Here is a 16,320-nt window from a genome sequence, read left to right as displayed (position 1 = left end):
AGCTCGACTACATTTGTCAGGCAACGAGTTCCCATTGCCCCGCTGACGGACGCATAATTGGTAAACCAATATAACGCGACTCACAATTCCTACTAACCGCGCTTAATTGGAAGTCACACATATACTTGATGGCGTAAACTCACATGCGCTAAATAAGCGCTGGGAATGCACCATAGTTACTTGTACGAGTTAAGTTATCCAAGTCGGCTAGTTAAGTATTTCTTTTCTATTCTACCCACTTTGTAACCTAACTAAAGTTTTGTATCGATTAATCTTACATTGTCTGCATGTTAGTCCTAAGATATATTATATAAATATTGTATTCTCAAGTAAGCGAATTTTGTAAATTCTTTTTGAGAAATAAATTTCTTAAACCATAAAAAGCAGCTGCACACCACCGCAGAATTATTCACACAAAATCAACTTCTGCAAATAAAGTCTCCGTTAGGCGAGTTATCACGCGGCGTCAGGGAGAGCTATTGTGTCAGGTGACACCTGACATGGTGGAGTGGGTGGCAGAAGAAGAGATAGCCACAGATGGGATCGCCGCCGAAGCCGATACCGATTGTGAGAGGGATTCTGATTTACCTTTAATAGAATGTATTAAGAAATGGAACCAAAACCCGTTCATAGATGATTGTTGTCGCCCATGCATTTCCGGTATATTTATTGGACGACAGCGCCATCTTTGGAGCAAGAACTGTGAAACGAAGCGTCGACATAAAACCTGCTGGAGGTGGTGACGCATCGGACCGGTGGATGGAAGTTACAACTTCCATCACCAGTCGGCGCCACTGTAGAAGAACGGAGGTGGGGACGTGATGATGAAGACACGGCCCAGCACTTTGCCATCGAGCAGCGTCGTGAGCGGTCACAATATTGTATTGTATTATATCGTCCAATTGATTAACTTTCTTTAAGCTTATATTGATTTTCGGTAATGTAACATTGAGTAATCTAGTTGAATTGTAGATCCAGTCTATTGTTAATTGTTATTACTATTTGCTTTCCAGTATTACTTATACGTAACTGAAGATACACATGTCTATTGTTGAGATTCCTAAGTGATTTAACTACCCGTTAATTTAAATAATACTTATCCTGTTTTATACTTGTGTTTCGAATAAAAGGTGTTAATATATGCTCTGTGTTCTTTTTCTTTTATGATTAAATTTCTTGATTCCTTGAAACCACAGTTTAATGATTTAATAAAACAGACAGATTTTTGATTAAAAAGTATCTATACTACCACCCGTCTTTCTTTTCTGAATATTAACCTAAAGTTTGTACCATGAGTTTAAAATTATAAGTTTGTTTGTTAGTTTTAAAAAGTAGTTTAATTTAGATAAGCTCATTAATATTTGTAAACTCTTATTTTATCTGTATTTTTCGCATCATTCTTATTGATAAATCTCCTGGTATTTCCTAGAGTCCTCACGACAAATGCTTGACCTAGTGTTAGGGCTACTGCTAATCCAAATTGTAATATTTGTAAGTGAACCCTACTCGTGTTTTATCCTATATTTGACCTATGCCTTGTAACGAAATAAATTTTACATTTTGTGTTGTATTTACATTATTTTGTTTTCATACTTAATACTTACGATTTTTATTAAAACGTTTTTCCTTAAATATACAATTATTTTTAAAGGAGGTACTAAATAGTACAAATTAGGTACAAAAATATGGTATGCTTTTCATTTGATTTTATTTAGGTACCTACACCCGCCATTCTGACTCTCACAAACGAAGTATACCTAGTTATGAACCTAAAACGAGACGAATTCTTTAGACATTTGAGGGTAGTCAAAAGTTTCAAGACATGAAAATCGGTACAAGCCTGAAGCCAGAACGAAAAGGGACGGATCAAGCCAGTTCTTTATTTGGTTGGTTAACCAATAAATGTTTAAGTACCTGTAATTGTAAAAACAACATTATTTACATTTAACTGTCTAAAGAAATACACTATAGGCACATCACGTGTTTCACGCGTGTTTTCTTGTTACTTATCAAGTTATCACAAGAGATTTATTTCTCGAGTTCTCGTCAAAAGTTTCAAGACATGAAAATCGGTACAAGCCTGAAGCGAGAACGAAAAGGGACGGATCAAGCCAGTTCTTTAGTTGGTTGGTTAACCAATAAATGTTTAAGTACCTGTAATTGTAAAAACAACATTGTTTACATTTAACTGTCTAAAGAAATACACTATAGGCACATCACGTGTTTCACGCATGTTTTCTTGTTACTTATCACAAGAGATTTATTTCTCGAGTTCTCGTCAAAAGTTTCAAGACATGAAAATCGGTACAAGCCTGAAGCCAGAACGAAAAGGGACGGATCAAGCCAGTTCTTTATTTGGTTGGTTAACCAATAAATTTTTAAGTACCTGTAATTTGTAAAATCAACATTGTTTACATTTAACTGTCTAAAGAAATAGACTATAGGCACATCACGTGTTTCACGCGTGTTTTCTTGTTACTTATCACAAGAGATTTATTTCTCGAGTTCTCGAGGCATTGAGTAATTTTTTCCCGTCTCGACGAAGGGCAAATTTCTCGAGATTTTTCGCCTTGAGAATTCTCGAGCAGAAACCCTACTATCGTTAGAACATTACACAGTAGGCCTAATTTTACGTGCCACGACTCTTGTTATGGAGGAAACTTTTTATGACATAACAATTTGACCATACATCTACCAACTTTACAGGTTAAGCATATTTACTTATTACATAAATATTGGTTCAGCCGAGCAAGGAAATTAAACAACCGTGTCATTTTATTTTTATTATTTATACAATTTTCGATTTACAGCTTAATAGGAAAAAATAAAACATGTCTGAATAGAGCACGGTCACAACTAATTAAGTTATAAAATTAGCTCTTCATTTAAATCAGTTTTAGTATCGTAGTAGGTAAGCATATTGCGTAAGTTGTTTGGACGTCAAGTTTATAACTACATACTTAGTAAAAGCTCAAGCTGTTTTTTTTATATGGAATGAATGTTAGAAACTTACCTTCTATCAACAAATATCAACGGGTTGTATAACTGCTGAAATAATTAAGTCAACGATTAAAGTAATCAAAAAATACTTTCACATAAATAATAAATTAAGAGAAGAGAACGGTCGGAACTTAAACATCGTGGGCTAAGATTTCCGGTATTTCTTCGGCGCCTTACTCGATCGAACACAGTGACACCTATATTTATGATTCAGAAATGCTTAACGTCCAAACAAACTTTAGCTAATATTATCAGAAAGTTTGTTAAATTTCTAATGAGTTTGGCGTCACAATCAAGCGCGAACAGTATTATAATATTTTTGAGTAGTTAATCAAATTAGCCTGAGCCGTATTTTTGTCAATTACGTCCTTAACGCAATGCCCTAAGCAATCGCCACGTATTAAAAATGAACACCGACTGTCTAGTGTCTGTACGGTATTTACACAAAATGGCAAAGTGGCTTTGATAATTTACAGTGTCTTATTAAGTCGCACCACTCTCGCAACATCGACATAGTATTGTACACGTTTCACTACACTGTCCAAACATTTTAAACTTTAGGTACGAGTTCCTAGAAACCACAGATCATAAAGGACATGAACTTATTATGCAGGTATGCATAATAAGTAATTAATAAATACCTTAACCCTTTGAACGCTACACCTATCGTCTGTGTCGGAACGCACGAAGGTTGATATTGGGCTATTAGGTGAAGCAGAGACGCTTTCCATAGATTTTCGTACATTGACCCGCCTGTTGCCGTCTCTATTGCAATTGCACGCGCATAATTATATTGTTGTCCCGCCCATGATGCCGGTTGTCAATGTCACTGTGCGAGCTTGACAGCAATTAAGTATGCGCGCGCAATAGAATGTATGAAAATCTAAGTGGAAAGCGTCTGGTCTTTAGTCGCACGTGTTAGTTTGTCGTCTTTGGCGGCCATAGGGTTATGGTAGGTGTACATAATAAGTAATTAATAATTTGAGTGAAATAAAGCGATACAAAAAAATAATTTATTTTTACAACAAACATATAGATTTACGAGTGAAATTCATTAATCTGTTTAATTTAATTGGTCACTTAGGTATACAATACTACATCGAATTTTTTGACAAGTTTCCACGCTCTCTCTTAAACAATAAAAACAGAAATATGATAACTGATGAGATAAATTAAGTATACTACGAATATAATCTCACTAAATGTACAGGTATCAACCTACGTATCAACATTAACAGGGCGTATTGACTTAATGAATTCCGAAACCTCAAGCTCGTTGATAGAAAAAATAACAGTTGCTCCACTATCAATAAAACCATCATCAAAAAACGTTTCAATTAGGAATTTATCTCTCACGGGACCGGGAAGTAATCGATATTGAACTAAATACAAGCGCTCGTAGGTACCCTAAAATGTGACTTATAGACTGTGTAAATGAGTCTGGACGCGGTCGCTTGATAGTCATACGTTTGCTGACGCATGATGCTGCTTTGCAGCAAGTAATTGAAATTTCCATATCCAGGCCCGGTATTGGATATGACTGATAAGTTCGCGATAGTTTGAACGAAAGTAGTAACATCTAGTATGTAAAATGAAATTGTGCGTTGACGTCGTTGCGTCGTTTTTAGGGTTCCGTAGTTAGTACTTATAATCATAAGTAGTGCCGCGTAGTGATTAATTTGTGTTAGGTACTAGAAGGCAGGTAGAACTCCATACAGCGGCACATTACAGTTGTGTAACTAAGTATGCTCATAGATTTATAGATCTATGCTAATGCGTCTGTCGCGACAGTTTCTGACCTAGACCGTTAATCGTGCTTTAGAAAACTCTTCTTGCATGTAGTTATAGTTGTGCAATGTTCGTATTGGCATTTAGGTAAAATTTAATATAATAATAAATAATAATAATTCAGCCTATATACGTCCCACTGCTGGGCACTGGCCTCCTCTCATGTGCGAGAGGGCTCGGGCTATAGTCCCCACGCTAGCCCAATGCGGATTGGGGACTTCACATACACCTTTGAATTTCTTCGCAGATGTATGCAGGTTTCCTCACGATGTTTTCCTTCACCGAAAAGCTAGTGGTAAATATCAAATGATATTTCGTACATAAGTTCCGAAAAACTCATTGGTACGAGCCAGAATTTGAACCCGCGACCTCCGGATTGAAAGTCGGACATATCCACTCGGCCACCACCGCTTCCAGGTAAAATTTAAAATTTGTAAAATAACTTACAATTTACAAACTCGTCCATTTCTCAGTCAACAAGTTAGATTCATTTAAATGCTATGTAAAGCGCTGGTGGCCTAGCGGTAAGAGCGTGCGACTTGCAATCCGGAGGTCGCAGGTTCAAACTGCGGTACCAATGAGTTTTTAGGAACTTATGTACGAAATATCATTTGATATTTATCAGTCGTTTTTCGGTGAAGGAAAACATCGTGAGGAAACCGGGCCATCTGGTAAACTAGGCCTATGTAAAATCTAGTGCCAACGCCAATTCTGGGCTTGTTAAACTTGTTAAGCGAACCCCAGGCTCCCATGAGCCGTGGCAAAAATGCCGGCACTGCGCGAGGAAGAGGAAGAAGCAGGAGCTATAACTATGTTTGATAAAATAATTGATTCAAAAATATATCGATTTTTATGCGTTTTTGTACAAAAACACAACACACAAGAGGAGCTTCACTTAAGGCTTTTTACCTATACGTGATGGTTCTTGTTGTTTTTATTATTGTTTTCTGGTTAAGTTACCGTTGGTTCAGGAAGCGAATCTTTTTAAATAAACGTACGGTTTTTTAGATAACAATAGGTAGGGGTAGATTGGCACCATTCGGACACGGCTGGCTTCATACAGTCACTCTTGAAGCATATCCGAACAGCGTATTTATTACAGCTTTGCGTGTACCTATAAGTAGCCAATGGCGAGAGTCAGGTGGCCTCGAAGTTAGCCTTCGCAAGGGACATGAGAGAATGTAATGTGTTTTTGCACTTTTAAAGTCAATATTAGGACCATATTCTCAGATGTTTCGTGTTGAATTTAGTATTAAGATAATTTTATGTAACTATTGCTTAAAGGGGTTTTTGTCTAGTTTTTGGACCCCCCCCCCTCCCTAACGAGTAAAATATTTTGGCTACTATAATATATAAGTACTTACCATACATACACAAAAGGGCGTTGAATAAAAAAAAACTTATTTTTTAATCAATTGAAACTGATCTAGTGTCGTACATTCGCCCCATGAGCTCCGTATATTGCACATTTTATTACGATGTTTTTTTTTCTTTTGAGCGACTTAGGTACGCTTGACCACTTCTTTTTTGTTCGTACACCTGTACCATAGACAAATAGCTTACATTCTCTTTGCCTGTACACACTTCATTGTGAACGAGTAAGATACTGGTCGGTTTGAAGGCAAGTGTGTGCTAACCATACTTCGCCTAATCGTCCCTACACCTAATAGTCCTAAATCCTTTTTGGGATAGCTAAAGTAGCACTAGTGTAATATTTTACGAAGCATTAGGAGCCAAAAGCGATTTTCATATAACACACACTGTAAACGTTAAATACCGCTTAATTTATTACATACAAATAAGCCTGGCCCAATTTAAAAAAAAATGCACGTGATATCTCCTTAGACTTGCCATTTTCATGGCCAATCAAAACGATATTTGTTAATTATTTAGATGTTTTTTTTTTTTAATCCGAATGATACCTATGTAAGAATGTTCAGTGGGGTAGGATTCGTACATTCGAGAGCCTCTACTAATATTAAATTCATTGATTTATCATGAAAGTTATAGACTTGTAACTTTTTAAGTAGGGAGCTGAATGTATGCAGAATGTTACAATAACGAATTGAGCAATTTTCCAGACCAATTTTATAAAAATCAAAATCTTAAATGTGACCGAATGGTGCCTATCTCCTCCTACAGTTGCCAAAATTTTCTAGGGACTGCAGCGATTCGAATCGTATGACTTTGCTCAATAAAAACAACCTAATTAACAACATAGGTCCAAAAGGCACTTTCGAAAACTGCTTCTAAAAATGCTCAACTTTATTTTCGAGGGATCTCAGTGATTACTTTTTGTTTTTTAAACCTTACAACAAATTAAAATTACAAAATATGATATCCGCGGTCCCGAGTACGCACATCCATCTCGTTCACGCTTACGCTCAGTGAGAGTGAGAGAAGAACACGAACCTACGGGGCTTTAAGCTATGTATTTAAACATTTATTGTTTTGGTGGCTAGAACGACAGCAAGGAAATACGATTACTACCGCGAGTATATATATAATTTTCCGCCTATTACTATTTTTTTTTCTGATATTTTTTTCGTTAGGGGTTTCGTCCCCTAGGGGTGTAAGTAAAATTTTGTAAACGAGATCTGCATGACAACCGCAGGCTGGAATGTGTTAAAGACTCGAGTTTGCAATACTCTTAGCCCCGGAGCTACACACAATGTTTCTCATCACACTTGCGAAGAAAAAAATTAAAAATAATTCTTAAATACAGTGACATTTCAAACATTCGTCCGCCATATTGTCATTCGTTGACAGGTTAGACATCGAAGGCACAGACCAATCCAGCATTCAGCCACGATTAAAAAAAGTGTAAAAAAAATGTTTTAAACGGCTATTCAATTAATCAAATTAAATATTTTTTTACATAAACAATAAAAATAAATTATAAGTAAAACTCATTATCTTATACCTATTGGCTGGTATGAATTAGTGACACATTAAAAAAAAAGAGAGTTTAAATAGCCTTCTTTTTCACAATTCTTAATTCCCACGGGAACAATATAGGCCTTTGTCCTTCAGTACACATGCATGAAATAAGATCTTTTTCGAGCAAGTGTGATGAAAAAACAATTGTACATTTATTTATTGGAATTCAATGTGTTTTAAGAATTGCTTTAAATTAAGGATACATACCTAACAGCTAACATCTCAAATTTATTAGCCAATAATTATATGGAGCAACAGATATATTTTTTTAAGGTATGAAAATAATGTTTACGATTTGTGTAAACTATTTCTATGAACTAAAAGTAAATTATACCAAACCATTTGTACTTAATTTAGTTTTGATCTGTTGGCCAATTTGGTAAACCTATATTACATTCACACACTATAGGAGCTAGAAAATGGCGTTTAAGACCATTACACCTATATATATCTCTAATAATACTGGATGGATATTAATATAATAAAGTATCGCGAAAAATTCAGAGTATTTCATAAGACCTCATCTCTTTGTAAGTATACTAGTCAAAAAGCTCTTAACATTATTAATTCTTATTTAATGTACTTGTAAGAGGATAATGTAATTATGTACCTAGAAAAACCGCTTCGCCTTAAAAACCTTATCATATCTTAGATGATCGAATTAAGACTCAATTAGTTTAGATATTAATATTAAAATAATATTTAAGCTCATAGTAGCAACGATTAGCATATAAAATATAAATAATCACGGTATTAAGGAAACTGCATTGGAATATTGAAGAGGACTGCTATACGCCCGGACGATCTGTTGCAAAAGAGGTTTATTTTATGAAAACATTACTTCCTAACATAACTTGGAGCGTTCAAGTAAAAACCTATATGTAAATAAATAAATCAAGATTAACTTAGAATTACGATATCGTATCATCGACACTTATTTATAACAATATTCAATAATCGAGTACGTGATATTACGAGTATATTCATAATTTATGAACACGCTTCAACCTGGACGGAGAGGGGGCAAAGTGAGAAATTAATCGTATATTAGACAAAACTGCTTTCATTGTGAACTTGTCCCACTGTCTTGAGCGGACATTCGAGCGTCTGTAATTATCAGTCATCCAGATGTCCGACATGTAAGTACCTATTCATTATCCGAGTATTTGTTTCGTAATTTTTATTACGTTATCACGACAATGTGACAATTTCATAATAATAATCAATAATACATGCGCATTTTAATCATCGCTTTAAAATCGCTGTCTCAAATATTAAGCGCAAAACGCATTGAAACATCTATTGATAAGTAAAGCCGGCATTTTATTATACCTTACACGGCAAAATAACGCAAAGGTATTCGAGGCTTCAGAATTCATATACCACCCTTTACCCGGAACAATCCATTTATGAAATGAGTAATCGTATTCGAAACAAATTCTGATACATCGCACATTGCTTGCTACTGCTTCGCTGTTATCCCCTAACTACAATCTTAAAAATAAATTGAATATACAGATAATTACCGATTACAGTTGTTTCCTAAAGACCATATTAAATACAGTCTGTTTTAAATTACGGACATTGTACGTCAGTCATTGGTAAAAATTGCCAACGCCATTCCTAACTACAAGATAGATTTTACTCAAGTAAATAGAAAATCGTGATCTCCTCACCGAAATCTATGTGGCTTTTCATCTATCTATGATATTCATTTTTACTTTATAAATCAAGGCTTGTGTAGAGGAGAAAATGAGTGTATACGAAGCATCCACTTTGAATGTAAGAATTTAAGGAAGCACCGGGCCCACGCGTTGTTACAAGAATCCCCTGCGGATCCGAAGACAGCGTAATGCACGTACCAACTAATAATACTGACTGGAAATTATAATTGTCTTCATTTATATGGACATATTTACTACTTTGGCCGACATGAGTAATTCACACTCAATTTTTTTTTTGTTGTATTTGTCATGTAACATTTAGCTGGCTATCGTTATTAACCAAAAACTCAAATTCAGTTCTCTTATTTTGTTCATGTAATCACGCCTTAAGTAGTATCGTCAAAACATAAATAGACTATAACATAAACTTAAATACTGACTATTGAACAGTTATGTAAATTTATACAATGAGCATCATTGGATGCCGGTGGCGCTAGCCGCGAACGAGCTGCGCTCTCCCGTTCAACAACGAATACCTCACAATGTTCATTTCGCATTTAATTATATGTATGAAACATTTTATGGACCCGTGTACAGTATACAACAGAAACATTATGGTATAATGTGTAGGTATATGTTCTACTCTTAACACATTAAACATTTACATTAATTGAAACGACTAAATTCGTTGCAACAGCCTCGGTTTCTACGTTAATTCGTACCAATTTTATTTTCGTGGTGCAATTACTTTACTGATTTCAGGTACGGTTAGCAACTTTTTATTTTGGTTAACCAACTCTAACTTACTGTAGATACCCTGGATCAGCGCACAAGCACGACAATGCTTTCAATAACACACGAGCATGTACCGTGGTTGGCATTGAAAGGGTGAAAACTATAATAAACGAATATTTTTAACATATCATATAATTCAACATATTGTAAAATTGACACGTACTCTTATTTCATAGCCGATATGATTACAATATTATTGTAAAAATAGCACAAAACAATACAATAAAGATTATTTAATTGATACCTACGAAATTAAAAGTCTCGGCTCTTTAATAATTACATCTATATAATACAACATGATATTTCTTGAACTTTTTGTGACCGGATTAATTGAATTTGTGCTTGCTTGTGTGGTCGGGTCTAACACAGTCGCCAGAACATTAGAAATCTTGAAATATCGGTGTATCAGTTCTGCAATATTCTGCATTGTGCAGGGGCTCCTATATATATAATATGGTGCCCTTTCAGTGTTTGGTGATTTCATACAACCTACTAGTTTCACATCAAAAAGCCTTATTTAATTATGATTCCATAATTCCAGATTACTAATTGACCTTATTAGAGACTAGATACTATAAAAATGTAACGAGTGTGGAATGGGGCCGGGCAAGTGGGTTGGAGCGGTGTTGGCAGAATACGACGATCGCGGCGCGCTCAGCGGGCTAGTGGAGTCGGGGATCGAGTTGCTTGCATTTTTATCATTGGTTTTCGATAACTTAACATTTTCTATATTACTTAACAATTCACATTTATTACGAAACATCAAAATTTGGATTGATATATTAATCTTAAGTAGTAGTACATGCTATTCGCAACAATGCTTATACTGCCTTTGCACAAGGAATGTTTGGGAACTATTTTATTCATGGAATCACTCAAATTACCATCTTTACATGAAATAATCGTGCCCAGTAAAGGGGCAGTACTTATACTATAGTCGATATTGCTATAACTACACTAAACACTAAGTACCTATTTTGTATAATAAGTAAATGTCTTTTCATCTAGATGTTTATCGCTATGAAATGTGTATTAATGATATGAAAAACATGTTGAACGTTAATCTAACTACTAATCAATTAATACATAACAACCGTATTTTAAAAGACAGACTGTTGTAAAAACTTATTGCATGACGGCTGTTTTTTTATGAGTTTTATTGTATCTGTAGGTATTTAGTTATAAATAAGATGAAGGTTCATAACAAAATGTCATATGTAAACGTGGTTGTAGAGCATAGCGATGGAGATTTAGGCTCTGACATGACTTAGGTTCCAATATATTTGGATTTGACATGCTATTTTCTACGCAATATTTTACGTGTTTGCTCAAGTAACAACAACGCGATATTATTAATTTCGCAACAGACTGTCTTTCAATTAACTTATATTCAACATAATATAACAATAAATCACGTTTATTTGGATATGTTTTAAATATAACATCATAAGTAACAATAATAATGCAACTTTTATTTTATAGCATTATACTTACTGTTTTTGGATCACCTATCATTTAGGTTTTTTTTATTACCTACATATACCTGTGGAAAAAAGCTAGGTATGGTTTAGTGAAAGAAGTAATCGTGAGGGATCTGTTATAAGGAACTAGGTAGATCGTATATTATGCACATCGATAAATTGTAAAAGTTGCTTTATTATAACGCTGCCTCGCTATTTAGGTACCAATCAGTGATTGACGCCTGAGCGCCTCACAACCTTCCTCCCAACATTAATGGACAAACATTTATATAAGGTATACTTAATATGAACAACTTGATGACGACAAAGGTTACCCCGCAATGTAGATATTAAATGGACACTTAAATGATATACAAGTAACATCTATGTTATTGCCACGCGCGGCGTTGGTGATTAGAAGTCGAGGCTGTTGCACGAGACACATGGGGATTTGGACTGATCTCTTTTAAATGCGTTGCATACAGCATACATTGAATCACAACATACAACAAAGGTAACTTTAACTTAAATCTATGCTCATGCTTGAACGAGGTTGATATTACTCACAACCTCGTTGCAAATACGATCAATCGAGCTTACAATACACCTGTACCTGTATTATTGTACTCGTACGATAAATTTCGGAGTGTATGTGTAATTAAATTCTCAGTACTGGACGTCTAAAATTTATCGCATAGTAATCGTTTGACCAGTCCGGACGTGACGAAATGGTTTCTATACTTATTATACTTAAACAAAACATTACAACTGATTCGATTTTGTACTGTCAGCAAATTTATTAGCTGCGCACGTGCCCACCCTTGTATACAAGTATAGTATATGTAAGTATGCAGACGTATTACGCAGCCAATAACTTTTCTGACTGGACATTAGTCCGAATATTATTAGTTCAAAAATGTTGCCTTTTCACACTCTATTGATTTTGTGCACAAGAGAAGTAAGCGTCATAAACTGATAAGAATTGCAATAGGTAGGTACACAGCATATGGCCATTGCCAACCCTAGACGGTAACGTAACATGACTTGCAAGTAAATAATGTCACACTCGTAAGTATCACAAGTTAATACAGATAGACAGAAAAATTACTCATTTTTGAAACTTAGATATACTTACTAGTGTGTAGGTAGCCCATATTCATTAAGGTCAGGCCATCCTGTTTTGGTGTTTGAGTTATCTATCAGTCTTAATATGACCCGGAATGCCTGCCTCACTTGGGACCATAACGCCCATTGCATTAACATAAAGTACTTTAACCCGGATAAGACACAAGCACTGCTTGTAGCTGTTAAAACTAATTTTCTGTACTAGTTGTTTGTTATCATTATTTTCGTACTAATAAGACTCGGACTACATTAACTCCTGATAGTTGTAAAAATATTTGATTGCGCAAATATAAAATAAGTACCTACTAACATTTTTATTGTAGCGGAGAACTTTTACAATAGTCTGTCATTACGGCAAGTACATTGGCGTTTTAAAAGATATATTGGGGCATGAGAAAATTGATCATCTCATAAAAAAGACAAAGAGTTTATTTATATTTTTTATGGTGGCAGGAACTCACAGTCAAGAAAATTAGAACACGTAAATAAATACCCTTTCAGTGTTTTGAACCAAGCTTGTCTTTATTGTCATTGTTGTGACAAGACACGATAAGGTACTATTCATTTTCTCGACCGTACATTATATCTGGTCATATAATTTTGTCGGTTATATTACCTAATACAAAAACGCCGATAGCTAACTACGTCCAGAGATACACAAGATCACTTTTAAGGTTGAAGTTATCTCCAGTGGTTACCAGGGCCAATATTCGGATTAGGCCATCACAGTCAACTATTGAATTGTCTCGGAAGCTAGCACTGATTTTATCAAACAAATCAATGTGTCTTGCCTTAAACTGAGTCATATAAAGTACAAATTTAGACCTCTAAGTGGAGAGCTGTTCCACAGAATGATTCTCTCCATGGCATCACTTTCGGTTGTCCATATTCAGGAGGATGGCGCGCGAGCCGCTACCATCTTATACTATTTACAAATGAACTATATGGATAAGCAGAAAGCGATACTTTAGGTTCATGTACAGAACGAATACTTCTATAGGCCTATTGATATATTCAAAAGAACCATTCTAGGTGTCATAGAAGTTATTCGTATTTACAATCAGGGCCGACGAGCAAAATGCGCTTCCCGCTAACCCTGACTAAAATGTAGCACATAGCCAGTCACGGCAGCTTAATATGTATTTCATTTTTCAGCAAGCTACAAGCTTACTTTCAAACATTTCGGCGCTATATTACTACCTAATGGTTCGCTTGAGATAAAAGTAAAGCACCTAATAGTTCACATTTAACACTGGTGTCGGGTGTTGTGTCCAGGAGACGTATGGGTCACGAGGGGTCGGCGTGTGCGAGCAGCGCTCACACGTGGCAGGGCGGCGGGGAGCGCGCGGGCAGTCGGCCGCGCCACACTGCGCGCGCACGCGCGTGCTCGCAGCCGGCGCCGCCGCCCTCGTCGCGCTGGCTCGCCTTATCTGAAACCCCAAAATTAACATGAAATCATCAAACGTCATACTAATTCGACGATATAATACCATTAGCAATGCTTTTCATGGAATGCATAAATCTGCCCATTAGGCCTAGCACAGTCAGCCTACACTACCCGTCCCTCTCCAATTAATACAGTGAGAACTACGGAACCCTAAAAAGACGGGTTAAAATTGATATGTTTCGTTTTGTCACTAGGGAGTTTCACTTTCCAAGTATTTCGTTTTATATTTTCAAAATTAGCAATGGAATTTCTAAATTCATAATGTCATGATTTGTAGTATACTGATCGATTCTGATGAATGAAGTACCTACTCAGTTGGCCCATAGAAATCGACAGATTTTTAGTGTATGCAGTCATGCATTTAGAGACTAAAATGTTATATAAAGTATCCTGAAACCGGTTTGTTTTAGAAATAATGTCAATTCTTGAGAAAATGTATTTCTGTAAATAATAACTAGGGAATGCAATCTCGCACGAAGATTGGTGTTTTTAGATCTCGCACGGAAAACCTGAATCGACATTGGGTATTTCGAGATCTCAACCGTCATATTTTCGAAATCGAGATTTGACAAAGTAATTAAAAATGTGTTATTTTGATCACAAAGCTCTAAGAATTCCGTGTAACCTACTTGTATAGCGTACGTCATGTTATTTTATGACAATAAAAACAACAAATTAAATTAATCAAAGTATAACATGACGTACGCTTTATAATATACTCGTATGTATATATTTTGGGGTCAATCTTACACAGATCCACCTAGTCTGAAACTAAGCAAAGCTACACTATGGACACTTTTATGGACACTAGGCGACGATATAAATACGTATATACAATGTGATTGTGCACGTATAGTGGAGCCGTTAACTACGTATAATATGATGAATTTTATCGACAAATCAGCCCCCATGTTTTTTCTCAACCATTTTAAAAATGCACCTATTCAAAATTTCATGATGCCAAACACGACTGCACTTGCTTAATGTACCATTATCTGTCCATTTACCTATCGCACATTTAAAAAATAATAATCATTCGATAGCTTATGAATTAGGGCATCAATTCCAAGCATAAATGTCACAGATAATTTTCCACAATGTGCGTCGTACTAAGTTGCTATAGTTCCAACTGATAATTTGGGCGACGGGCAATTGTTAGACGGCATCTACCATTGAATGACAAGGTATGTCCATATTCTGCTAACTTTGAAAATAGCTCACCCCAGTCGAGCTCTGGTAACTACGGGACTTGGCCCCAACTCGCACCACCACTCCTGTCAACGCCCGGTGAGTACCTGTCTACCCCCACCTGCGTTACGTAAGTGTGACGTATTCAAGAAATAAGACATAGCACCACTACATCTAGCTCTGATTTGTATGTAGGTAAGTAAGAAAAAGTGGTAATCATTAATTTAGACAAAAAATATTACTTTGCTAATCCGCGAAAACATAACGTGCTAGTCAATCAGTGCTAACCCGTTATACTTAGTTGCGTATTTTTACATGCAATTAATGCAAGTAAGTATAAAGGGTTAGGGTGACTAGCACGTTATGTTTTCGCGGATTAGCAAAGTAATATTTTTTTCACCTCAGCAGCTGGAACAAAATACCATGTTGCTCACTATTGAGTGAGACAAAATGACATTCAAGTGACCTGTATATTCGAATGTCATTTCTACGTGCAGGGCCTAATACAAGTTCGCAATATTTGAATTCTATTCTCTCTGTCCCTTTCACGTCATTAGCAAAAAGAAAGAGGCAAAAAAAAGTTCAAACGTAATTCAACCGTATCCGAACCGACTCCCGAAATAAATCAGACCGCATCGATCCAAATCACCCTACGAGTATCATTCGTAATAATTAGTAAATGAAAAAAAGTTTAATATTTGCTATAAACACCGTATTTTAAGTATTTTATTGTACAATCAAAACAATTAACTTAAAACATACAGAGATTATTACGCAAAATAAATAATTCTACTTTTAATGATCTGTCTCTACTATAGTTGACAAGTAGTAGTATCTGCAATTCGGACCGTATCTTACAAAGTTTATTTTTATAAAAAAATATTGTCAATTGTTGTTCGTTATTTCTGTATTA

At 35.6% G+C, this 16,320-nt stretch overlaps 1 protein-coding gene across 1 annotated transcript in view; it reads right to left on the bottom strand.

Annotated features, from left to right (window-relative positions):
• Window positions 1-2,768: 2,768 nt before the first annotated feature.
• The window catches only part of LOC133527283 (potassium voltage-gated channel protein Shaker), a 315,532-nt gene continuing 301,980 nt past the window's right edge, over window positions 2,769-16,320 (bottom strand). Inside the window, exon 10 of the mRNA XM_061864295.1 lies at window positions 2,769-14,202. The gene's annotated coding sequence lies outside the window, so the exon portion shown is untranslated. The remainder of the gene's footprint in view (window positions 14,203-16,320) is intronic.

This window comes from Cydia pomonella, chromosome 1, assembly GCF_033807575.1.
Source record: "Cydia pomonella isolate Wapato2018A chromosome 1, ilCydPomo1, whole genome shotgun sequence".
Classification (NCBI taxonomy): Eukaryota; Metazoa; Arthropoda; class Insecta; order Lepidoptera; family Tortricidae; genus Cydia; species Cydia pomonella.
Note: the sequence above shows the minus strand (reverse complement) of the source record. Positions and strands in the feature narration are given on the sequence as shown.